Source organism: Phalacrocorax aristotelis, chromosome 4, assembly GCF_949628215.1.
Source record: "Phalacrocorax aristotelis chromosome 4, bGulAri2.1, whole genome shotgun sequence".
Classification (NCBI taxonomy): domain Eukaryota; kingdom Metazoa; phylum Chordata; class Aves; order Suliformes; family Phalacrocoracidae; genus Phalacrocorax; species Phalacrocorax aristotelis.
In genome coordinates, this window is record NC_134279.1 from 78,365,733 (window position 1) to 78,390,116 (window position 24,384).

At 42.3% G+C, this 24,384-nt stretch overlaps 1 long non-coding RNA gene across 1 annotated transcript; it reads right to left on the bottom strand.

The window, feature by feature from the left end:
- Nucleotides 1-607: 607 nt before the first annotated feature.
- On the bottom strand, nt 608-9,916 carry LOC142056976 (uncharacterized). The gene is made up of 3 exons (XR_012660502.1): nt 9,869-9,916; nt 8,887-9,048; nt 608-656 (listed from the first exon to the last, which is right to left on the bottom strand). It is a non-coding gene; the product is annotated as an uncharacterized LOC142056976 (long non-coding RNA).
- Nucleotides 9,917-24,384: the final 14,468 nt, after the last annotated feature.

Genomic DNA, 24,384 nt, shown 5'->3' on the forward strand with positions numbered 1-24,384 from the left:
TGCACTAAGAAGAAATAAATTCCCACAAGCAATTCATACCAGACACCAGGAACTTTGCAGTTTCTATTCATATTATATACAAGGTGTTGCACCATTATGCAGAAACTAAGATAAAACAGTTGGATGGAATGAAAGCTGATTGCAAGCAATTCAAGAAATTTAGAAGGAGATATCTTGGAAGTTGTTCTGAGCAGGATCACACAAAAAGTGGTTGTTCAGTCGCTTTTATTCTTGTGAACGTGATCCTGAATCAACAGAGACTTATGCACATATCTGGCTCTGCAGACAATAAATTTTTGCTGCCTGTGTATTTAAAGCACATTTGCCTTCAAGGGGACTTTGCCCAGAGCATAAAATTAATCACATGTCACTGAAGCTTTGCAAAAATAAGTCTAACTAAGGGTGGCTGCAATAGCCAGGAGGAATTGAAACTGGAGAGATGGTATCTCTGAATGTGTTGAGTTGAAATCCCCCCTCCTTCAGCTTCTTCTTCTGGGTCAGCTCTTCTGTGCTTCTGGGAAAACTTTTGAGGATTGTTAGAAGAGCAGAATTATATATCTCACCTCTGGTGTAGCTGTCCAGTCCAGCAAGAGTTATCTTTCTCCTTCCAGTAGAGAGATGCCAGTAAAATCCTTTGTTGGGAATTGATTCTGGGTCTGTGGTGGGAGGTAAAGCAGTAAAAAAGAGGGTCATTAAGTTTTTATGGGTCTCAAAAACCAGAAACACGTATTAAAGAACCATTTAATGTACTGAACCAAGTAAATTCCCTTGGTCTTTTTGTACAATCTGTACCGGTGTAGTTGGGAGCAATGACTGCAGAGGGACTTAGCAATCAAAAGATGTTGAAACATTGATTTCATCCTCTGTGTTATCAGTAGGAGCCTTGCAGGTTGACTGGTGGGCTAGACCCAGCTTTCTCGTTTATTTTTATTCCTTCCCATCCCTGCCAAAAGCCTATGGACAGTTCCTGAGAGGCAGGAGGATTTGGTGCCATTTGGTTTAGTGGCAATGTTAGGGAACGTGGGAAAACAATTCCAGCAACTAATTTCCACAGAAATACCAGTTTTCTTGCAGCTGCTCTGACGATCATTTTTAGGTGAGAGGAGGCTGATGTGAAACGCTCTGCAGGTCCTAACACAGAGGAGAAGTGCGAGCAAGCTCTCCTCCATCCCTGAGAGAGACCAATGATCCCATCTTTCTCTTTTCTTTGTCCTTTCCCTGGTACACGGGTGCAGGCAGTAGTGCCTCCAGCCTGCCCGAACTGTGCAGGGCACAGAGATGGAGCAGGAAGGGACCTGGGGTAAATAAGTCTGTGTGCCTCTTCTTGGACAAATTAAATGAAGTAAATCTGTGGGGGTGTGATCCAGCACTGCCAATTGCTAGTGATCTTCCAACTATCATAACTTTGCTATTTGCTGGAATAAAGCTATCTTTTTTTTTTTTTTTTGGTAGTTGATGTGATGAGCTTCAATTCCTGTACTGCAGCAAGAGCAGTGGACTGACTGAAGACATGTTTTGGAAACATATTTTGCAAGTATTGCTGTTTGTGGCTCCATTAGCCTCCCAGTAAAGCTCTGCTGCAGAAAGTCTTTGGCCTTAATTTCTGTGCAGGACAAATTCTGGTACAGTGTAGATGTAGGAAAAAACAAATCTCAAAGTTCAGATTCATCCAAGTATGCCGTTCAAATAAATCCAGTTATCACAAATAGACAAGCCACCACTTCATTTCAATTGCAGTAATTAATAAATCATACCTTTTGAGTTTAACACCAAAAACCAGATCTCTCCTATAGAGCTCAGAAGCAAAGGAATATTGACACTGCGTTGTAATTAACATGTGTGAGCAGCAGAGGGTAGTGTATTACACAGAAAAAGCTTCCATCAGGGCAGCAGAAGCTATTTTTTGAGGGTGTTTTTTGGAAAACCGGGTTGATAGCAACCATTTAAATTGCAAGCAGGCTTGCCCCCCGCCCCCCGCTGCAATCCATGTGTGGCAGGTCTTGGGGTGTACAAACATTAGCTGCCGTGTTGTTTAAAGATGATTTAGTAGTGATATTTGGGTGCAGAAGAACGTTTGTCTGCTATTAAATGCTCAAAACTTCTGAGCTGCACTGAGGTGTGATGCTGTACTTGAAGTTTGATTTTTCAGGTATCCAGGCAAACCACATGCTATCAGAGCAAGGTTTTCCAGGGTCCTGCCTCTTGTGCGTCTCAGCTGTGTCCCCTTCGTACTGAGGAGAGATCTGAATATGTCCCATCCTCCTCTCATACGTACTACACTAATTACCTTGGAAGGGTGCCACAGCCCACTCGGGGGGTCACCCCAAAGTGCAGCTGCTGCTCAGTTTAAAAATAGCTTTAAATAGGTCAGTTATGGGGTGTGTGTAAGTGTTCAGAAAATATGTCTGGCTGGATTATAGTCTGGGTTAAATACTGTAAGGATTATCAATGTACCCTCCTCTTTGCTCCTTACATCTCTGCTGAGATGGCTCGCTGTGGCACTGTAGAGCAAATCTGTACCTTCTCCAGCTTCTCTTACTTTATCAAGAGTGGTTGAAGAACTAAAGAGCTGTATAAGCCTCTTTCGTGCTGCTATTCCACCTATGTCCTGTTTACTCTGAGACATGAAAAGTAGCAGTCCCAGCGGAGAACATATCACCTTGCTATCTCAATGGCTCTGGAAAGGAGAGCTCTGATGTCCTAGTTTCAACTGGAATAGAGTTAATTCTCTTTCTAGTAGCTGGTATAATGCTGTGTTTTGGATTTAGGATGAGAACAATGTTGATAACATTCTGATGGTTTATTTGTTCCTAGGCAGTAAGGGATGTTTCAGCTTCTCGTATTGGCCTGCCACCCAGAAGGCTGGAGGTGCACAGGAAACCGGGAGGGGGCACAGCCAGGGCAGCTGGCCCCAACTGGCCAAAGTGATGTTCCAAACCATACGGCGTCATGCTCAGCATATAGAGCTGGGGGACCTGACTGGGGCACGACCAGTGCTAGGGAACAGGCTGGGCATTGGTTGGTTGGTGGTGAGCAGTTATCTTTCATTTGCATCACTTGTCTTTCTTGGGGTTTATTTATCTCTCTTTTTGTTATTTTCCTTTTCATTACAATGTATTATTATTATATTATATTTCAATCATTAAACTGTTCTTATCTTAACCAACAAGTGTTCTCACTTTTACTCTTCTGACTCTCTCCCCTATCCTACTGGGTGGGGAGAGTAAGCGAGCGAGCGGCTGTGTGGTGCTTAGTTGCTAGTCGGGGCTAAACCACGACATCTAAACAGCTCATTTGGTGATTACAAAATTTCTGTGTCTTTCTTATAACTCAAGAGAATGAAATTTGGTAACTGGTGCTGAGGGAAGCTGTTAGCGGACAGCTGTGTTGTTTGAGATAATACATGTATATTTGCACATTAATATTTACAGATATTCTTAAATGTGAGAATTCTACTTTTACTTTTTTTTTGCAAAGTCCTTGCTAATGGACTGTAATAATATAGACAAGAGCACACAGGATTTCTTAAGGGTGCTGAGGAGACCCCTCATCACCTGCTTTCTCCTTTTGATTGGTGCATCTCACTAAATCTCACGCTGGGATATGTCCCTGGGCAGGATGGTGTTTCTTGCACCTGCTTTTGGATGAATGAGGTCAATGAACAAGTTGTTCTTGAGCTTTCTGGCTACTTTGCTTTCACCTCACACTGACACATCACTGACTGCATCTCCTACTGAAGGTGCCTGTAGGTAATTGCACCTGCATTTATCTGAACCATAAATTCCTGTACAAAGTGAGTAAGCTCCGCCTGGTAGGCACTTAAAAAGTAGCCCAGAGATGGGCAGAGAGGCAGCTGTGCTTCCCTGTGTTTGGTCTATAGTGATTTCAGTTGGGAACCGCTAGGGGAAAGGCTTCTGCCTTTTGTACCATAGGTAGCTTTTACAACACTTTCTTGGAGACTGAAGGAGAGTCCCGACTCCTCTTGGGCTGAAGCGGTTCCTTTTGCTACCCCCACCACTGGATCACTTTACAAGTGGGTAGGTTTCCTGTGGAGCTGCATCACTGGGTAGAAAAGTCTCTTAAAATAGCTAGGAGCAGTGAATGAGGGGCAGGGGCTGCGCTCTGTACCGATTCATGTTGGCATTGGTTGGGTGCCCTGAGTTACGTTATTGTCATCAAGAGCTACCTATGCTTATCCAGCTGGGGGATAAATGTGCAAGTTACAGTTTTAGAAGAGAGTAGGCCAAGATATTTGTGTCAGTTGAAATGATTTTTGGTCACTCTGGAAAAACAAATCTTAAATTTCAGTCATTCTCTTATTTTCTTAATTTTAGTAACAATAGATCACATAGGTTTCTGAAGAAAATACTATTTCAAATTGGAAAATTTGAATAATATTTTTAAAAATTTCAAAAATAAATCTTGGGAATTACCTCTACCCCCCTTATACAGACACACCTTGAGTTTGGACAAACTGATACTTTGCAACACTGTTTAATTAGAAAATCCTTGCCAATATCTTCTGGTGGCTGATGGTATCCTTACAGGTCATCAAAAGGAAAAAGAAGTCAAAAAAAAGCAAGCAACATTAAGATAACCCTGTAGGATGGGGGGTAAAAGGACTGGAACCCTTTCTGGGCAAGCCGGCTGTGCCTGGAGGGAGTGTGTTCGCTCAAAACCATGGTCCCCTCTGCTGCTGACTTTCCTTCTGACAGACTAAATTCAAAGGAACCTGATCTTTTTGACTCAGTAAAGTGGATTTGTTGCTCCTGTTTCCTAATGAACTTCCTGAACACCCGCCAAGATGCTCATAACAAGAAATGTTATGAAAGCCATTTCCTAAATGGTTTGGGGTTTAATGTGGTCCTTATGGCCCTGCATAAGTTAAAGACTTTTGATCTGTTTAATCACAGTTATTTTTTTTATGGTCTGAGGCCTTTGGATCCTGCAGCAGTCTTTCATCCATTTCTTATGCTAAAACATTACTTTCTGTCCTTAATCGTCGTCTTGGTGATAAAGGTGATTTATAACTTTGCTTTTTCCTGTTCAGAGTGGGATATGACAGCTACGATCTCTCAGGTATACTGCACCCCCCATTGAGCAAACCATTAATTCTAGCACAGCAAAGGTGTCTGTCTAACTGGTCTGGAGGTCCTGAGACACATGTATATCCCCTTAGATAAATGAAGTCAATTAAATCTCCCATTAAGATCTTCTAGCTTCTGCAGATGGTCTTTCTTTTTCTCATATGATAATCATATTAAAATTGCATGCAGAGCCATTTGTACATTTTAACATTAGTGTTCACTGCTCCAAATCAGGTGGGGGAAGAGGGAATTGTCAGTTTTCATCAGCCTCTTTTGCTGCCATTGTAATCCTTCCAAAGGGAGCCACTGCAGCCTGAGTCATTATCAGCTAAAACATGTTTGCATGAGCAGGTGAAAAAAATAAAACAGCTAATCTAGGACTTTCCTGGGAGTCCATTGTAAAATGGAAACATGTTTTTTGAGAAATTATTTCTGAAGAAATGAACAGGGACAGGGGTTGCTGTGCCCAGCTGGCTCTTCTCTGATTCTGTTGAGCCAATACTTTCAGCAATTGAGAAAAGCAAATTTGAGAGTTAGAGCTCTCTGCTGCACTGGGATCTGGGACTGGTCAGTGCTGAGTGCCCTCAATTTCCACTTGTAGTGATGAAAGCAACGACAGTATTGGAGGACACAGCAGCATAAAGTTGGAAGGGGTGTCGTGGGTCAAGTTGCCTATAATCAAAAACAGCATCTCATATACTCTTCTCTGACAGTACGAAGCTCTGTCTTAGAGAGTTTGTTTTTCTTTATTTAAGCTCTAATTGGAACTTGATTTAATGGAGCTTGTTTCTAATTGCCAGGTTAAATATATTAATGGCCAATTTTACACCAATTTTCTTTTTGTCAGTGTTTTCTTTCAGCTTCAGAGTACTTTTCTGTCTCTCAGTACAAACAAAGAGGAATCGGATCCCCTCAGCTCTCTCTTTGCCAGGCAGAGCAAGCCCCATTTCAGAAGAAGGGTTCTCCGTCCACATCTCATCCTCAGAACAGTTTTCCACCACTTTTCCTATTTAATCCTCACCCTCTTGTAGAAAAGTAACCATAATTTCATTCTTTTGTACAGTGGCTTTACTGTATCTTTACCTCTGCATGGAAATACATGGATGCTTACCTTAAGTTAGGAGGGAGGAATGACATTCTTACTTGAAGACCCCTCAGGTGGATCTTGGGGTAGGGTACTGCTCATGTAACTTCAGCTATGGAATAGTTATGCCTCCAGTTTCAGGTTTCTTTCCAGTTAAAGGGAGATGGGTACCTCCCAAGAACAACAGAAGATATCTTCTAAAGATACTGCATTCAATGGAGTATAAGCAAATGAAGTTCATTGTGGAAGTTCCATCTATTTTATTGGTTATGAGGAACTTGGGTGATCACCTTTGCCATGGTGTCTAGCCTTTACATAGCTGAAGGTAATGAGAAGAATTTTGGAGTGGATGTTAGACACAACCTACTGAATACTTGGACACAGCTCTTGCTGCCACCCCTCTTGATGGTACCGGCCACGTCATTTCATCCTTGCACATGCAAGGCCATCCTTGGGCTCCTGAACTTGGCAATCTGGGAAGAGGTAGAACAAATTAAACTCTGACTTGCACCCAAGGTTCTCAGTGATTTCAGCAGAGAATTCAGCATGAGAGACCAGAACATCCAAGACAGTCTGTGGTGCAGGTAGCCCCCATGGCGATTAGTGTGGTAACAATGAGATACATAAGAAAATATTCTATTTGTGGAATATTGTATACACCTCTCAAACAACCAGCAAGGCCTGCATGTTACTAATGGCTTTCTAGATGAGGAATGCGCTGGATTTACAGCTCAAGGACAGAATCTTCATCAAAACTTAATGACGAATTAATTTTAATTCTCATTTATTTTACTATACAACATTTGCAGACAATGAGCGTTACTGCTTTAATGAGATATTTCTTATTATAGACCTGTCAAGTCTGCTACAGAAAGAACACAGATTATTTTTTCTGTGCGTCGCAAGGGGATTTTATTAATTTTTTGTGATTACCTACTTATAGTTTATGTCACAATTTTCAAAGCAACTAAACCAGAGGCTATTCCATTTACATTGGCCCACTTGCAGTAAATAATAATACTTTAGAATCAACCTCAACTTCTCTTTTTGGTGGAGGGGAGGGAGGTACTCAATACTCAAGAACTGTTGTTTGTGAACTACCAGTCTAAGTATGGGACTAGAAACAAGGAAACGCCAGATCTTGTAGTACTCTACTATAGCCTTGGGCAAATGGTTTCATGGCTCTGAGTCACTTTCCTGATTTGTGAATGGAGAGCATGATGGAAATGCAGCAATGTGCAGCAAATGTTTACCTTTAAAATTTATATGCATAAAACTGAGGAATATGTAGACTTCAGCCACTTCTGAAGCAGTTCCCACTAAAAAAATGTGCAATAGAGATTCAGTGAAATCTATTACCAAATAACAAGACATGACTGTGCAGCAGTTTGAGACAGAGAATGAAGAGGGGTTCAGAAGACTGAGCTTGGTACATACTTTCTGTGTGAACTGAGGAAATGATACATTTGGAACTGATATTTATAAGCACCCATTGGGCTGACAGGTAAGGAAAAATGTCTGAGTCCAGTCTGAGCCCATATGTATCTCCCTGACTTTGGTGTCTGCCTGAGGTTGTTCATTAGCAGCTGCTTTGAATGAAGATTTGCTGGACAAAATCATTGTTGTGGTTTAACTCCAGCCAGCAACTCAGCCCCACGCAGCCACTCGCTCACTTCCCCTGGTGGGATGGGGGAGAGAATCGGATGAGTGAAAGTGAGAAAACTCCTGGGTTAAGATAATGTCAATTTAACAGGGAAAGCAAAAGCCGCACACGCCAGCAAAGCAAATCAAGGAATTCATTCACTGCTGCTCACGGGCAGGCAGGGGCTCAGCCATCCCCAGGACAGCCGGGCTCCCTCACATGTAACGGTGACTTGGGAAGGGAAACACCATCACTGCGAATGTCCCCCCCTTCCTTCTTCTTCCCCCAGCTCTATGTGCTGAGCATGATGTCACATGGTGTGGGACATCCCTGGGGTCAGTTGGGGTCAGCTGTCCCAGCTGTGTCCCTTCCCAGCTCCTTGTGCCCCCCCCCAGCCCCTCGCTGGTGGGGTGGGGTGAGGGGCAGAAAAGGCCTTGGCTCTGTGCAAGCCCTGATCGGCAGGAACGAAAACATCCCTGTGTTACCAACGCTGCTTTCAGCAGAAATCCAAAACAGAACCCCATACTAGCTACAGGATGAAAATTAACTCTATCCCAGCCAAAACCAGCACAATCATACCTTCCATCTAGGCTTTTAATTTTTTTTTTTTAAAGCATAAAAATACAGCTACCTTTTCCTTAAAAAGATGACAGATGACTGTGATGTCTGCCTGCTGCATAAGAGTCTAATAAGACTGTTTGGTCCAGAAGGAGTATACTGGTTTGTAGTCATTTTCTCTTCAGCCTCAGGGATTTAAACTTCTATCGTTTTGCTTCCCAAGCTCCTGGAGCTGTGTGCTATTGATGAACGCTGCTGTGCCACCATGTGAGTAAGAGTCCAAATCATGGACCACAGCAGGAGGGCAAATGACTTTCTACCCTAGCGCTTAAGATCTGAGCTAAGTGAGTGGTGAGAGCACTGTGGCTTGCTGTCCCCGCCCCAGCTTTGGGTTTTGTCTAGCAGCAGTCTCCTACAGAGCGTGACAACAGCCCAGGAATTTGAGCCCAATGGACGTTTTCTGGCAAAGGGAGTTTGAATGGCCCTACCCCACAGTTGTGGTGTAGCCATGTCACCTGAGCCCTGGTGCGCCAGAGGAGATGGGCTGGTAACTTCCCAAGTTGGCTGGGTTTTTCCTCTTCTTCACATCTTGGAGCCTGGACCTGGTGCACGGCTGGCACCTGCGCAGGAATCTCTGTGAGACCTTCTGTCGGCTTCAGGTGCTCTTCAGATCGAGTCTGTTAAGAGAAACAGAGTTTCTGGCCTAACAGAGTAAGCTCTGAAAGATGTCTTAAGGCAATCCATGAAGTGTAACTTTAAGCCCACCCTTCACAGCTTCCCTGCAGAAGGGTGACTCTAATGCAGCCCATGGCTCCTTTCTTCCTTTGATCGACACAAGCTAAAAATCTAAGAAATGTCTTTTGATCTGAGACTTGGAGCTGAAGGGTCGATACAAGTTAGGGCTAAACATTGCAGTACAATTGACTGGGCTCCTGGGTGCTCGCAAAATGTTGCTACCACGATGACAAATAATAATAACGACAGCCATCATCATTATAGCTTTTGGTGGAAAGATTTAATGGATAGAGTTGAAGAACTTAAATGTCGATAAACTTAATGTAGTTTCATAAAGGCTGAAGTTCTGCCTTCCAAAGGAAAAGTGCTCAGTGTTAATTTGGTTATTAGCATTAAAATGAGCTTCTAAGGTGAGGATAGCCTTCCTCAGCTGCCAGAGTGGATCTCATGTGGTTTGCATGCCCAGCTTCTCAGCTGCTAACTTTACAGGGAGTCTGCCCAGGCAGCGTTGTATTTTTCCGATTTCCTTGTCTCTGCGCTGTGTCTTACTGCTGTGTGTATCCTGTTACACGCTGAGTATGCCAGGCTAATGCTGTAAATTACACCATTGTGTAATTGTTCATAAAAGGCCCATCAAGCCACATGTCCCTGCAAATGACACCAGAATGCCTGCTCAAGTGGCACATAAGTCAGTGATGACTGTCAGGTCCAAACTAAAATCTGAGTGGATAGAAAAAAAATTATTGGTACTTACAATCTTACCTCCAGACTGTATTGTTTCCATGTCTTATTTCCAGAGCAAGTAGAGGACAATTACCAGCGCTTTCATGTGGCTATAAACTGAGAGTTATTATCCCCTGTTTATAGTGTTGCACTGCTCAGCTTGGTTATTCTTTTTCAATTGAAAATTAGAAAAATATAACAACAACAACAACAAAAACTAACTTGGAAACACGAGCCATTTGGGCAGAAAGGGTTCTTTGTCCTACTACTGCCATTTTTCCCAGGGTAAAGTCAACTCACAGAGGCAGGAGGAATATCAAAATGGCCACGCCGTTGCTCCTTTGTAAGGTAAATTATGGCTCGCATAAAGCTGGAAGTGCTGCTGGTTTTGCCTTGCTTGAGCCTGTGCTGGTTAACAGAAAACAGGGAATATGTCAGGGACAAAAGAGGCGGGGAAATATTCTATCTGCAGTGAAGACAATGTAGCGTACTGGAGCACAGCTCACTGGGGTGTGAAAAAGTTTGGAAATACCTTTGCATTCAGATCCTTGTACAATCAGAATTAGCTTTCTCCGGCTGCTCAGTGATTTGCCTATTTCCATGTACAAACGGTGTGAATACCCATCCCAGAAAGTCCAGAGGAGAGAAGAGGGAATTATCTGATGTCTTGGAAATGGAACCAAAGCTCCCGAGTCTATGGGATGTGAGCTTTCTAGGTAGACACATATTGCTTCAAAAGCACTTTTATGTGGTTTAGTATGGTTAATACATCTGTAAATCACCATGGTTTAATCCAATGTGTTTAACTTCTCATCTGGAGATGAGGGACCAGGGTGGTCACTGTGATGCAGCTCACAGGTGGTAACTTGGTGGGGACAGAGCAGCAACAGAGCTGCTGATCACCCTGCGAGCACGCAGCTGGGCACCTGCCTCTGGACACAACTTTGTTACCTGAGGAAGTAACCCCCTCACTCCTTCCCCTCCTTCGTACCAGCTTCAGGCCAAAATGAACCAGGAAAACAGAAGTTCCTTATTCAAAATGATTTAGCTTAAGTAAGAAGCTTGTTTTGGTGAGGAGTGAGAACGTGTGCTGGGAGTGCAGTGGGACATCCCGGTGATCTCCAAATTCACAGTTCCCACCTTGGCTTCCTTCACAAGATCTTATCCTTGTGGCTAAAACCTCACACACACTGTCACTCCCACTCTCAAAAACCAGACTTCCACCGGGTTGTTGCAGTAGATTTCAAATATATCCAGTGCCAGGAGCTTTTCTCAAGGATTTAGTCCTTTGGCAGAGAGGAGGGTGGATAGTGTGAGTATGGAGAGACAGGGTGGAAAATAAAAGGAGTCAGAGTATTTCAATTTTATGACAATTGTCATCTGATGATGCAAAGCAAACGTGTTCTCTGTTGCCTGTTAAAGGGGTAGGAAGGGGAGGTGGTGGTAGGTGGCACCTTCCCTGTGTTCCCCTGTCACTGCTAGGAAGGGGGCTCCCACTGATGTTCCCTCAGACACCCCAGGTCCCTCCTGATTATGGAAGAAAGGTGTGGGTACATTGGAAACAGCAGGTTTATTGTCATGCCCCAAACTGCAGTGATGAGGAACAAGGCTACTTGCAGGGACCCTGAACAACCTTAAGAGCATGATTTGCTCATCCTTTCCCCCTTTTCAGCCCCATTCCCTCCCAAGTCACCAACCCACACCTAATCACTTTTTTTTGCATTGGTCACAATTTTGCTACATCCTTACCCAAGCTTGCTATTTCTGGTATGGTTATTTGCTTTTTTGTGATATGTAGGCAACGTCATCTTTACACGTTATTGCTGATATAGTTCCCCAGGTACCGCTGCTGGCCTTTCTAGGCTTGGCTCCCCAAAAGGTCGCTGGTGCTCCTGGCCAGTTACCTGTCTGATCTGGCCATGCCTCACAGCACTATCTGTAACTTTACTGGTTTCTTGCATTGTAATGTAATACATTCAGCACTTCTTTGTGTCACACCTAGTACTTTTCCACATCCCATTTAGTTATCTAGACCTCAGCCAGAGCTTTGTCACCTGCCTGCAGCCCCAACATTCCCAGCAAGGACCCAGTGGGCAAAGGCGCAGTAGGCATGGAGGAAGTGTTGCATTGCTCCATTTATTTCAATACTGATTAATCTGGTCTTTTTAGGCTTTCTCTATTTCAAAAATTAGCTCTTCTAGCTTATGTGCTATTAAAACGTAGCCTTTTGGCGTTGAAAAGCTTTTTTGATCTCTTCAAGGAGAACATATGCAGAAGGTCTAGGCACTTCTCTATTAGTCCTTGTCACAGACATTGTTGCTTCTCTGTTCAGGATCAGATTTCTCCAACAAGTTCTTTGTCTTACTTCTGGAGATTATTTATGGCTCATGACTCAGTGCTCACTCAGATCTCTCCCTGGAAAACACTTGTGACAGGAGCAGCTTGTCTTAAATTCTTCTAAAAGAAGCTGTTCTTTTGGAAAGCATGTCTGTATTTGGAAGCATCCATCCAACAGAGTTTGGTCAGATTACTTGCCATTCATTGCTGTCTAGGATAATGCTTTGCAGCTCAGCTTTATTAATTCTAAAATGAGACTGAGCAATGCTTTAGAAGAATGCTTAGCTTGATCTACCAGTGCCTTGTTCTGCAGCAACGTGTCTACTGGTTTAGATGTGAACAAGAGGAGGAAGAGCACCTAGTAATTCTTCACTGACTGGTTACTTTGGCAGAGGTACAAATATTTAAAACGAGGAACTGTTGGGTCATTACTTGCATATCTTATTCAGCTCTTGTTTAGGACTGAGAATTTTGCTGGAGAAAGGAGTGAAAGAATATCCTGCAAAATGTCAATTATCTTTTTTCCCCCCTTATTCAGTAAAAATGGCTCTGTGACCTTCCTAGGGGCTGCTTCCCTAAGTCAGAAACACCCGCATATGGCAAATAATCAGGGATGAAGCTTTTTAACCAAAAAACCCCAAAACCAAAGCAACCAAAAACCCCAAAAGGTATTTTGGCTATTGAACTCAATGAGACCAGGTCAGGAGGGAAAACCACACAAATACAGTTCTTCCTATGTCAAATATATATAAGAAAAGGAAGGGGAATTCCCCAGATCACGGTGATTAGGCATTAATTCTGTGAACTGAGGCTACCCCATACATTGAGCTTCAGTGAAAGGATAGCACAGTAATGGATGGATATGTGCCAAATGGTGGCTCCCTGTAGGTAGGAGCCATTACAGCTAGCCTATGGAAAGAAATAATGCTTGGCTATCCATAAGTGCACCTGGAAAGCATCCATCATAATTACTTACATTGTGCAGGGTCATTAACATTCAGCTCACAGAAGCTAATGGCTAAAAAATCAATGTTGCTAGTTGAGGAGAATGGAAAAGAAAGAGGTTTTTCTTTTCCTTCAGGCTGTTTGGAAGAGAGCTGTTTCTACCATGAAACATTGTCCAGAGAGGTGAAAAAATAAACGGGGAAGAAGGCAAAGAGAAGAAAAGAAGTGAATTCCTATTGTAAGCTGTGAGCAGCAGGCTTTGAAATGCTGTTCTGTTCTGTTTTGCCTCAGAGAAATGGTTCATAATGAAAAAAAGTGCAAGAAGCTTTCTCTAAGCTTTCGGTTTGGCAAGAAATCAGTATTGTAGACTAGCCGGGTCAGTATTACTCACCTAAAACATGTCCCAGGTGGTAGCAGAGGTTTAACAGTCACAGCGATGTGATGTGTTTTCTAGCAAAGCTCACGTTTTTCTCTCTCTTCTTTTCTTTTCAATTTCCAAGCTGCTTTGGCAATTGTTACCCAGCTTGTTTCAGAGATTCCTTGGAGCAGGGTAGGACTAGAGATCCCTTCTGGATTTAGGGCCAACAGTTCTCAGAGCTGAAGAACACATACAACAAAGAAAGGGAGAAAAGTGACCTCCAGTTTCCATCAGGTTTTAAAATCAAAGCTCTGAAAGATCCAGGATCTGTTTAAACTGGGATTTGCTTGTGGGAAAGCAAGAGTCACATACTGGGGATTGACCTGCCTCAGGCGCAGATTGCAAGGATGCATGAAGGCATGAAGTAGAAAGGGGTTTGGACAGTGCTGTGCAGCCTTGGTGAAGTGATGGTGCATCAGTCTGCAATAACATTTTCTAACATTTAATTTAACATTTTGGTGGAAACATATTATTAACAGCAAGCTGTTTCCTTCTTAGTGATGGGGAGAGATCAGCACCTCTGTGGAAATGTCTGTTGCATCTCTTTTATTACTGGGTGGCGTGTCCTCTAGATCACGTGCCCAGTTAACGTGTCCAACTTTTAGCTGGTTAAAAATTGGTGAGATTATTCTGGGCCTATATCATTTGTATCCCTTAAAAAAGCCTAAAAGAGGCAAAGAATGCAAGTTCTTTTTGTTTATTCAGGGAGTAAGGATTCTTATAACTCATTAACAGGACATAGTGTCTTAAAGAAACAAGTTATGTTATGGCTCGCTTGGGACCTTCAAGCTTTGGTGTGACTTATTTTTTCAGAGTCTCAAACTTCTCTAAGAGTAACTTCTCCGACACATTTTTCATGAAGTAGAGCCAAAAAGAAGGAAATTATTTTGTAGCCATAATAATAGAATCATACAACCATTAAGGTTGGAAAAGACCCGTAAGATCATCGAGTCCAACTGCTAACCTGTCACTGCCAAGCCCACCACTAAACCCTATCCTCAAGCACCACGTCTACCCTTCTTTTAAATACCCCCAGGGTTGGCAACTCCACCACCTCCCTGGGCAGCCTGTGCCAATGCCTGACAACCCTTTCGGTAAAGAAGTTTTTCCTAATGTCCAACCTAAACTTCCCCTGGCGCAGCTTGAAAATGGCGCAGCCATTTCCTCTCGTCCTATCGCTTGTTACCTGGGAGAAGAGACCGACCCCCACCTCACTACAACCTCCTTTCAGGTAGCTGTAGAGAGCAAGAAGGTCTCCCCTCAGCCTCCTCTTCTCCAGGGTAAACAATGCCAATTCCCTCAGCCGCTCCTCATAATCATGAAGGTCAGGAAAAGAAATGAAAGCAAGGTGTGCAAGATTTATACTCACTTGTTCCTCTGAGTATCTTTCAAGTAATTTTGGAGGAATCCAGTTGCAGGTATTACAAATGTGCTGTGATGAATAGCATTGCGACTTACACATTATCAGTGTGACCTGTAGGTGGGTTCAGAGATCACATATAGGCTGCTGATTGGTAGTTAAAATTCTGTTGCGTATTCTGCATAAGTCAATGCAAGATTGAGATGGTAGGTGTTTGAATATCTGCACGCCTTTTATTTTGTAGATAATGTAATTATATTCTCACTTCAGCTCACCTATAAAAAGAATTCAAATTTGCACTAAAAAGATCTTTACCCCTTTTCTGCTGATCATTGTTTAGCAAAGTATTTCACACAAGAGGTTTGTTATCTTTAATAGCACTAAAATTACTTAAAGCAATTACCTGCATAATTTTAAACTCTACAGAGGTTATTAAAATATTCTCATGGCAACCGTAAAGAAATATGAAAATAAGTAAAGACTAAATTGTATTTTGTCTCAAAAAGTCATTTGACTTAAAGCATGTTTGGTCTTTAATTTCAAAACAGGTGGCTTTACTTCCAGAACCGTATACCCTCCTCTATGTTTGACCTTCCACATGCCACCGTTAAAGGTGGGTCTGTTCTTAAAATAACCATTTCAATTTCTGGACAAACAAAAGAACCCCATGTATTGAAGAAAAACCTGCATTGGCACCTAACAATGACATCCTTAGACAAAAATGAACCTGAGTTTTAAAGATCTACTATTAAGCTTTTACTTACTTTAGTATGGAGTATCAGAAATGAACTACTTAAAAGAAGACTCAATGTCATATCCTGCATGTGGCTTTGATTATTTTTTTCTCTTCAGACAAAAATTTCTTATGGTACCCGGCGACATAGGTCAGCTGAGGAAGAACTCTCTACTCCTGGCTTCCATCAGAAAGGGGTGAATTATGCAGGAATTTGTGGAATTATCAGAAAATCTTGCTTAAAGTCATAGAAAATGCTTCAGTCTAGTAAGATGGTCTCATTGCTAGCCATGATGCGTCCCCTACACTGGTGCTCTTGCGATTTCCATCTCCCACATCAACATACTAGAGCAATGTGGAATGGAAGGCGTGGCTTTTTATATAATAATGATGTTCAGGGAAATTAGCATAGTTCTAATTATAGGATGAAAGGAGCAATTAATTTAGAGAGTTTTGATTTCTATGCCAGAGATGTTACCCCAGCAGACCTCCTGGAGCAGGGCAGGAGCATGTTCAAAGCACAATGCTACAGCATGACAATAGCATCAGTGAATGTGGAAGCAAAATTAATTGAAATAATGGAAAAGCTAGCGCAATTATGTTACCATTTCATTTATTTTTGCATGTACTGTGGAGATAGTCCATTTGTAATATCTGCTGCAATTAATCTCCTCTTGCTGCACAGTTGTTATTAAACCACGTAGTTTCTTATACTATTTTTCCTCCATTGAAGAGCCCCATGCTAGAAAACTTGGAGGCAACATTTCTCCTAACTTCATGCAAAGTCCAGGGTTAGGCGGCAGTTTGGTCATGATGTGGTGTTTTTCCTCTGTTAAGCTGTGACTTGAAATCAATTACAATCACAGTGGAAGAGCTAAAAGTTGCTGATTCAAGCAGCCCTTTTCTGGCAATTTTGCACTTAATGCTTCCTTCCCTCCCACCTTCACAGATAAAAGCTGGAATCAGAGATCAAAACTTCCACAAGTTGTTAAGCTTCTGGCATCTGCAAAGCCAAGAGTTCAGAGACCATGTCAAAATCATTACCTGCAATTGAATGAGAAGCATTTCTTTTTGTTCACAGTCATCCAGGCAGGTCCTTTTTCTATCATTTTCATAGAGTTTCATTGAGTTTGAGGCTAGAAGGGGCGATTAGGTCATCTAATCTGACTTGCCGTGAATTGCAAGTCATTGCATCCTACTTAGATTCTCCCTGGTGACTTGGAACTCAAGCATTCACCTCCTCAGGCAACCAAAGAGTTGGGAAATAGAAGCAGGAGAAATGAAAATAAAGTTAATATCTGAGACTCCTGCAATGACAAGGAACTAACTCATAATGCTCGGGATGACCAGGTAAGCATCTGATTCTCTGTCCCAGTGCTCCAGAGCAAGCCAAAATCCAAATGAACAAACCAACAGCTCTGAAAGCCCAAGACAGTACAACTGAGGGGAGAGTGTTCTCCCGGGTCTCAATCTGCTAAAGCTTATCAGTGAGCTCTGATCCCCGAGCTCTGCTGGTCATATTGATCAGTATCAGAAAGCAAGAAAGCCTGAGTATACTTCAGTTATCGTAGGGTCAGGCTGCCCAAAGCTAGCTTGAAGCCTGTCTTCTCCAAAGATATAATTTATAAACATGGTGACACTACCTTGCCCTGCTAATCTTGCTGCGAGGAAACACTGACCCTGTTTCTAAGATGAACTAATCTAATGTGTTCTTGTTACCGTCCCCAATTTTCATTTCACCTCTCCAAGCTAAGATCAGTAGACTAAGGGTGAGTTTCAGTCAGGTACCCCACAATTATACATGTTTTAGGGTACCCCACATGCCCTGAAGTAACTGGTCCAGAAAAGCCAAGGTCACCTGTAGGTCGTGTGTAGGATCTGCCAGTTCTGAGCTCTATGAGGTACCCTAGAGCATCTCAGACACCTGTGTTTGAGGTAATTAATTAGACAACTGAATCCTGCTCTAGACTTAGTACTGCAGGAACCATATTATAGATGTATTATGTGTAAATGGTGGGAGTTTTCCAGTTTTTATAATAAATAACACGTAACACGTGGTATTTAATACTCTTTTGTATAACACATTAATCAGATATGTAAGGATTAAAAGAATTAAATTAGGGGACTATTTAGGCTCAATCCCAGAATTCAGACAAGCCTCACAAATGAACTTGCAGGTCTAGTGTAAGCCTAACAAAGGTAATGCTATAGACTTGTCAAATCAGAAAACTTATATATTAAAAAGGCAAAAAATGGATTTGACCATATACAGACTTTCAAGCATGGCTGTAATAGTAAGGAAGACTTCCTTTTTTTTAGAGGGGTAGAATAACTAAAAATGGGGAGATAAATGGAACAAAATGAAATTAGGCATTTATTACATAGAATTCATGATCTTTGAAGATTTTTTTAGACAATGATAACATTTTAAATGTGTCTCGACTTCAATGAACATTTGTAACTACCGCACAGGGAAGTTGGGGATTAGTACAGAAATCATACAGGAGATAAGGAACTGCATAGAAGAGAAATAGTCTGTTTGGCTGAAAACTGAACTATCAGGTAGGAGGGATGCTACTTCTGGAGCTCTACACGTGTTTAGATCAAGGGTATTTAACTTTCAGTTGCTGTCCTTGGCATAAAAAGTGAAACAATGACGGTGAAACTTGCTGATGACATTGAGCAAGGAGGAGGACAAGGTAACATGAAGAAAGACATGAAATTCATTCAGCTGAATGAAATTCAGAGCTACAAAATGCAATATCATTCACTCAGGAATGCATAGCAAGAATTCCTGCCGTAGGCTTGGAGACCACAGAAGACAGAAGACCTGGTTGTATTTGTTGATCTTAGGATGGTTATGGGCCTTCAAGATAATAGCGTGAAAAGAAAATGGGATATGAAGATATCTCACAGAAGGTATTTTCAGCAGAAACTGGGAATTACGTGGTGCTGTAAGATCTCATTTAGAATGATAACATACAGTCCTATTCACACATATTCAAGAAGGGTGAACTTAAATTGAAAGAGATGATAGAGAACTTATTTAGTAAAAAAAAAAGGTAATAGCTTTACTTATTTAACCTAGAAAACTGTAATGTAAAGAGGATGAGACTATGTTGACACAATTATATAAAAGAGACGTCGTAACTCCATCAGGAGCTTTAACAGGAGATGTTTAAGATAAACAGCTCTCCTGACAGAAGTGCAAATATATTTACAAGGGCCATGGCTACATTTCACCTGGATGTTTGACGGAAGTTAACCTGCAGAGGGCTGTAGTTCTGGAATGACTTTTCAACAGAGACTAGGAGAGTAAAAGTATAGGTTAATATGGAGCCTAATGCATTTGAGGTTGTAGATCTAGCATGCAGTCGCCTAGCATGCATGAGGAAGGGACTGGTTGACTGAAGAAATTTCTCTCCATTTTATGTCTGACAATCAAAAGTGTAATTTCTTTTTTGTCTCTGATCAAACTAACCTGTAGTTTGTTTCTTTGGCTTTTTTTTTTTTTTTTTTTTAAAATATCTTTTCATTCCACAACACATTTAGGCCAGAATTGATTTGGTCTTTTCTATTTGTATTCTTGGAGTTGATGACAATTGATGTTCTTTCATTTGGGTTTCAAAGGCAGGAACCACATGACCAATTTATGCCTTGCCACAACTCACCTCAGGATACGATATATACCTGGCATCTAGTTCTTGGGTAACAGATCTTTAGGACAGCTTAATGACGGGTGCAGCTGTGCAAGTGGTGATGATAAAAAGAAAATCCATATTTCAGCTTTCGCTCAAAATAGGAGACATTCAATCAGTAATTCCAAGGGAGGACAAAGGCAGAAATGTGAAAGATTTTGGCCTCTGCTCATTTTTATAGCTGTCAATAGAAGTAGTTTAAGTTGGCTCCTAGATTTACTCAAAGACAAGGGGCAGATAGCCTGTATGTCACTAAAAGAGCATTTTAATGCAAGCTTAATGAGGTCTGAGATGTTATTGTTTGGAAACACTACAAAACGTCGCTGACCTTTCTTTACAAAAGTTTGATGATCAGAAATAAAATGAAGATGAGAATGGCACACATGTCAGATCTGTGGCAAGGAAAAATGGGAGATTCAGAGAAACAGGTTTGAGGTTAATGGCCCCAATTCACCAAGCTTTATGCACATGCCTGACTTCAAAGCATGTCAATGAGACACATGGACGTACATAAACTGAGTCACCTGCTTAAGCTGGCCCCATTTTTAATCTCTGTCTGGGATGAGACCCAAAAAGGATAAATACAGTAATTGCCTAGAAAGAAAAGTAAAACTTACATAACTTCCTGTTATTCACTGACATTATGAAATGTCAGCAGAGGGTTCAGGTCTACACAGAGCTCTGATCACTCAGTGTGCAAGTAGGCAACAGAGAAGCTCCCATTAGATATGAAATTCCAGTTAAATGGTCAAATGGTTTGTTTTGGACTGTGCAGCTAGGTTTTGCTCTGCTTCTCTGCCCATGCTTGGTTCTCCCTTGCAGCGTAGAAGAGAGCTGGGACATGCAACTGAGAGAAAAGCTCATCTGACAGGGCTTTGAACAATAAGGTATAAGGAGAGGACAGAGGGAAGGGAGATATCCCAGTCAAACAGCACTGATTGAAAGTGGTGGTAAAAATATATTAATCTATAACTTGGTTTCAACAGGAAGAGGTTTCACCTGCCTTTTAGACAACAACGTTCAGGGCAGCAGTGTTCTGGTGCAGATCAGAAGCAAAATGGTGCTTCAGATAGGAAATGGTGCAAACTTGGGCACGTGCTGGAGTTAAGATGGGATAAATTGGCCTTTACATGCTTCCCTGGACATGTTGCTCTAAGGATACTTGCCACCATACCCAGTCTCACAGGTGCTGTTAGTGGTCCCATAGTGACCATGGGTGGAACAGGATAAAGCAAATGAATGTACCCCTTACCCCAGCGAGCCCGTCGCAATGAGCACCTGTGTGGAGCCATGGGTGGCCAAAAAGTTGATGTTTTGCTGCTCTCCAATGTGCAGTATTCAAACACTACAACCCGTGGGCAGGTAATTGGACACTGACGCCTTTTCTTTGAACTGTTTGCTGGAGCACCGGAGGATTTTGTTAGATGTTTTATCTTTTATGTATCATTCACATCATTTTGTCAGTTCTCCCCACAGAGCAGTGATGCTTTTTGAACGTATTTCTGATTTTTGTTTGGTTTTTTTTTTTTTTATAAAGAGCATACGCTCTGCTGGAACTGGATTAGGAACAGCTCTTCCTTTAAGCTACTTAGAGATGAATTTTAAAGGGCAGAAAGGGAAGGAAAGGAAGGAGTTACATCTGACTTCATGAGACAAAGTAAAGGGCAGTAGTATAATTTTCCTGTTTCTAGCATAGCAGCAGCCTATTCAGGCCATGATCTATGCCTGCGAGGGAGACCATTGCCTTGGCAAAGAGACATAGTAGGTGGGAAAGAAAAGACAGAAGGATTGTTCTAATGTATTTGTGAAAAACAAAGCTCATTCTGCAAAGAAGAAAGGAAAGAAATCAGGGAAAACCTTGTTGTTCACAGGCAAAGGAGCCAAAGAGGTAAACGTTTTAGTAAATCCTTACACTAAGTGTTATACAGACTGCTTCATCCTCCCAGGAGAAACATCTCCACAGGACAAGCCCGTGGCTGCTCTCAGCCAGTGCAGCAGACGTTTTGTGGCTCTGAAAGCTTACAGGGTAGCTCAGTCCCACAGATGATTCAGACTGCTGGGTGCAGGAATCGCTATGAAATAAGGCTTTATATTGCAGCATTGAAATACTCAGGGAAAATCTATTAAGGCAGAGCTAATTCAGCTGCAGGACGGGGTCAGCAGGCAGCACAGTGAGGAGAGCAGGAGACTCTAATTTACACAAACTATCTACCACGAGCAAACACACCAGGGGTGACATTTAAATGGTCTTTTCACTGTGTTTCCAGAACCAGCAGCATTAAAAAAGTAATTTGTGGATGATACTAAACTAGGGGGAGAGTCTGTTGTGACAAATGACAGAATGGCCTCCCAGGGGACCTGGATTAATTTGAAGACAGGGCTAAAAGAAACTCCATGAGGTTTGGTAAGGGGAAGCACAAAGCTTTGTTCTTGGGGTGGAGAAACCAGTTGGGAGCTGACTGCCCGAAAAGCAGCTCCACTGGAGAGGACCTGGGGGTAACAGGGGCTGACAGGTAAAATATGATCCAGAAATGCACTCTTGCTGTGATGAGTCATATCCTGCATGGGCAGCAAGCAGGGTAAATTTATTCCTCATGGCTGGTGCTGCTGAGGCTGTACCTGGAAAACTGTGTCTGCAGATGGAGAGAGGCAGGGAGAGGATTGAACTGAGGGCCACTATCCAGCCAGGGCTGGAGCAGGTGTGCTGCAGGGGTGGTTGAGGGAGCTGGGCTTGCCAGGGCTGGTAAACCAACAGCAGCCTGCAGTTCCTCGAAAGGGAGCTGCCAAGATGAGAGAGCCAAGGTCTTTCTCAGCAACGGCAGAGGAGGTAGCAGGGACACAAAGTGCAGGTTGGGAGGCTCAGGCTGGGTTTTAAGTAAACCTTTCTTTACCAGAGAGGTGGTGCAGCCTTGTGAAAGGTGCCCAGAGTTGCAGTGAAATCTGTCTGAGAAGGTTTCAAGACTCTGCTAGATGAAGCCATGGCTGGACAGATCTGTGTTACTGATGGTCCTGCTTTGAGCATGAAATTGGACTAGAGATTGCCAGGCCTCCCCTCTGGCTAGTGTGTCCATGACATTATGAAGAAACCACAAGAGTGATCTGTAGGTTTTATCCTCTGAGTGACACCATAAAGTGTTATACTAATAAATTTTTATATTTAAGCTGTAATGTCAAGGCCCAGGGCTTTTTTTTTCTTTTCCCAGGGATTAATGATTGACTGAGAGAGTGGATGGCTGGAAGCAAGACTGCAGGGCATTAACACAGTTGGCCATCATTTTCATAGAAAATGCCGAAGAGTGAGGTTGTTACTGCGGTTGGAAGAGCGTGTTTTAAAGGGTACTAAGTTGTGGGGTTGTTGTAATTTTTTTTATTTCCTTTGCTGTGAAATAATTTCTGTGGGAAAGGAATAAGTATCAAAACAATTTCTCAAATTTGGCAGGAAGCAGGGCAGGGAAGTGGAAATGCCTCAAATGGTTAATGTCAGAGATGGATGAAAGTGATTTGATGAGGATTTCAGGAGTTTTCTTTGTGCTCACTTCAAGAGGTCATCTAACATGAATGATGCTGAAGCAAATTTTTTAAAGGTTGGACAAATGTAGCCATTAGCAACTTCAACCAACCTTGAAAACTTATTTACAGGAATTTATCTCAGGTTTCCTGCATTTATTTGTAAGCAGATTTAGCTTTTTTCCCCTCCCCCAAATGATTTGCTCATCATTCAAAATTATTCAGTGATTTCTGTGAGAAAGTTTTCTGTTGTGCACAGAACTTTACTGCAGCAGTGGCTTTCAAGATTTGCTCTGAATTTGCCGTTTATGTTTTGCTTTTCTTCTCCTTGAGCATTCCTGTTCGTGGACATAAGCCCAGGAGGAAATCCACAGAAAAACACTAACTGGCTTTGTAAAACCTGTTTGTGAAACAAATGTTTGAGAAGACTTGGCAAGTTGAAAAAGTAGAAGGCTTAGATAAAGAGAGACAAATAAGGTGATTAGAGCCCCTGGTATCTGTCTGGTACAAAGGTTATGTTCTGGGTCGGGGGCTACGTGGCCACATGCTCTTTTTCTATCCTCCTGCCCTCCACCCCTCATTTCTGGGACAGGATTGCATCTGGCCTTGTACGAAATGTTTATTTAGGACTAATAGGAGATGTCAGTATGTTTCCAACCTCACTTACATAAATTACAGTGGTGCTTTATTCGGTGTGCCAAATGCTGTGTTTTTGTATTTTGTTTCTGTTTTCCAGCTTCTGGCTAATTCTGGCCAATTCCAACTGTTGTTGGATTATCTTGGTTTTGTCTGTCTCTGGAGTCATTCAAAGATATGCTCTGTAGCTATAGGCTCATGCTGGCTTTCCAGGGAGGGAACTCGAGTTTGAAAGGAGGATCCAGCTTCCCAGAGCTGTGGGCCAAAGAAGGTGCAAGTTGGAGATCCTGAAACTAACTGAGACTAAAGAAAATGTAGAAATTTGGGCCTGGTTTGGTGAATTCAAGCACAGCAGCATAGCTGCTGGTTCATGGTTGCATTAGCTGGTGATGGAGCACAGTGGATGTTTCTTTCCAACCATGTGTGCTACAAGAGGAATCAGTAACTCTTTAGTGAGCTGCTTCATCATAGCTCAGTGTGTTGCTGTATTCACAGGAAAGGGACTCAGGCAGTGCAGCAGGGAGAGCAGGAGGTGCTACCAGCTAGACCCAGTGGTTTTCAAAACAGCTGTGCTAAACTAAACCTTGTGTTCAACACTCACATCCCCTTCCACCTCGGGCAATGGGACCTCAGGCAATGGGACCTGAACTGGATTTCTGGATTTTTTTCTCTATGCTGTCGGTCATGGCAGAGTCTGCACACCCTGTGTAGCTTTCCTTCCAGTTATGGCTTTTCAGCATGTCCAGATGCACCGTCTTTTCTTTTTTTCTCTTTTCTTTTGCAACAGCAGGTGCTGATCATTTCTGGAGACAAAGTCCTAACTTGATAAACTAGTGCTAAGATATAATATGACAAAGCCTTGGCCCCCATTATTTCTGCCTGATGATATTTCCCTGATAGAAGTAAATAATTTGTCATTTT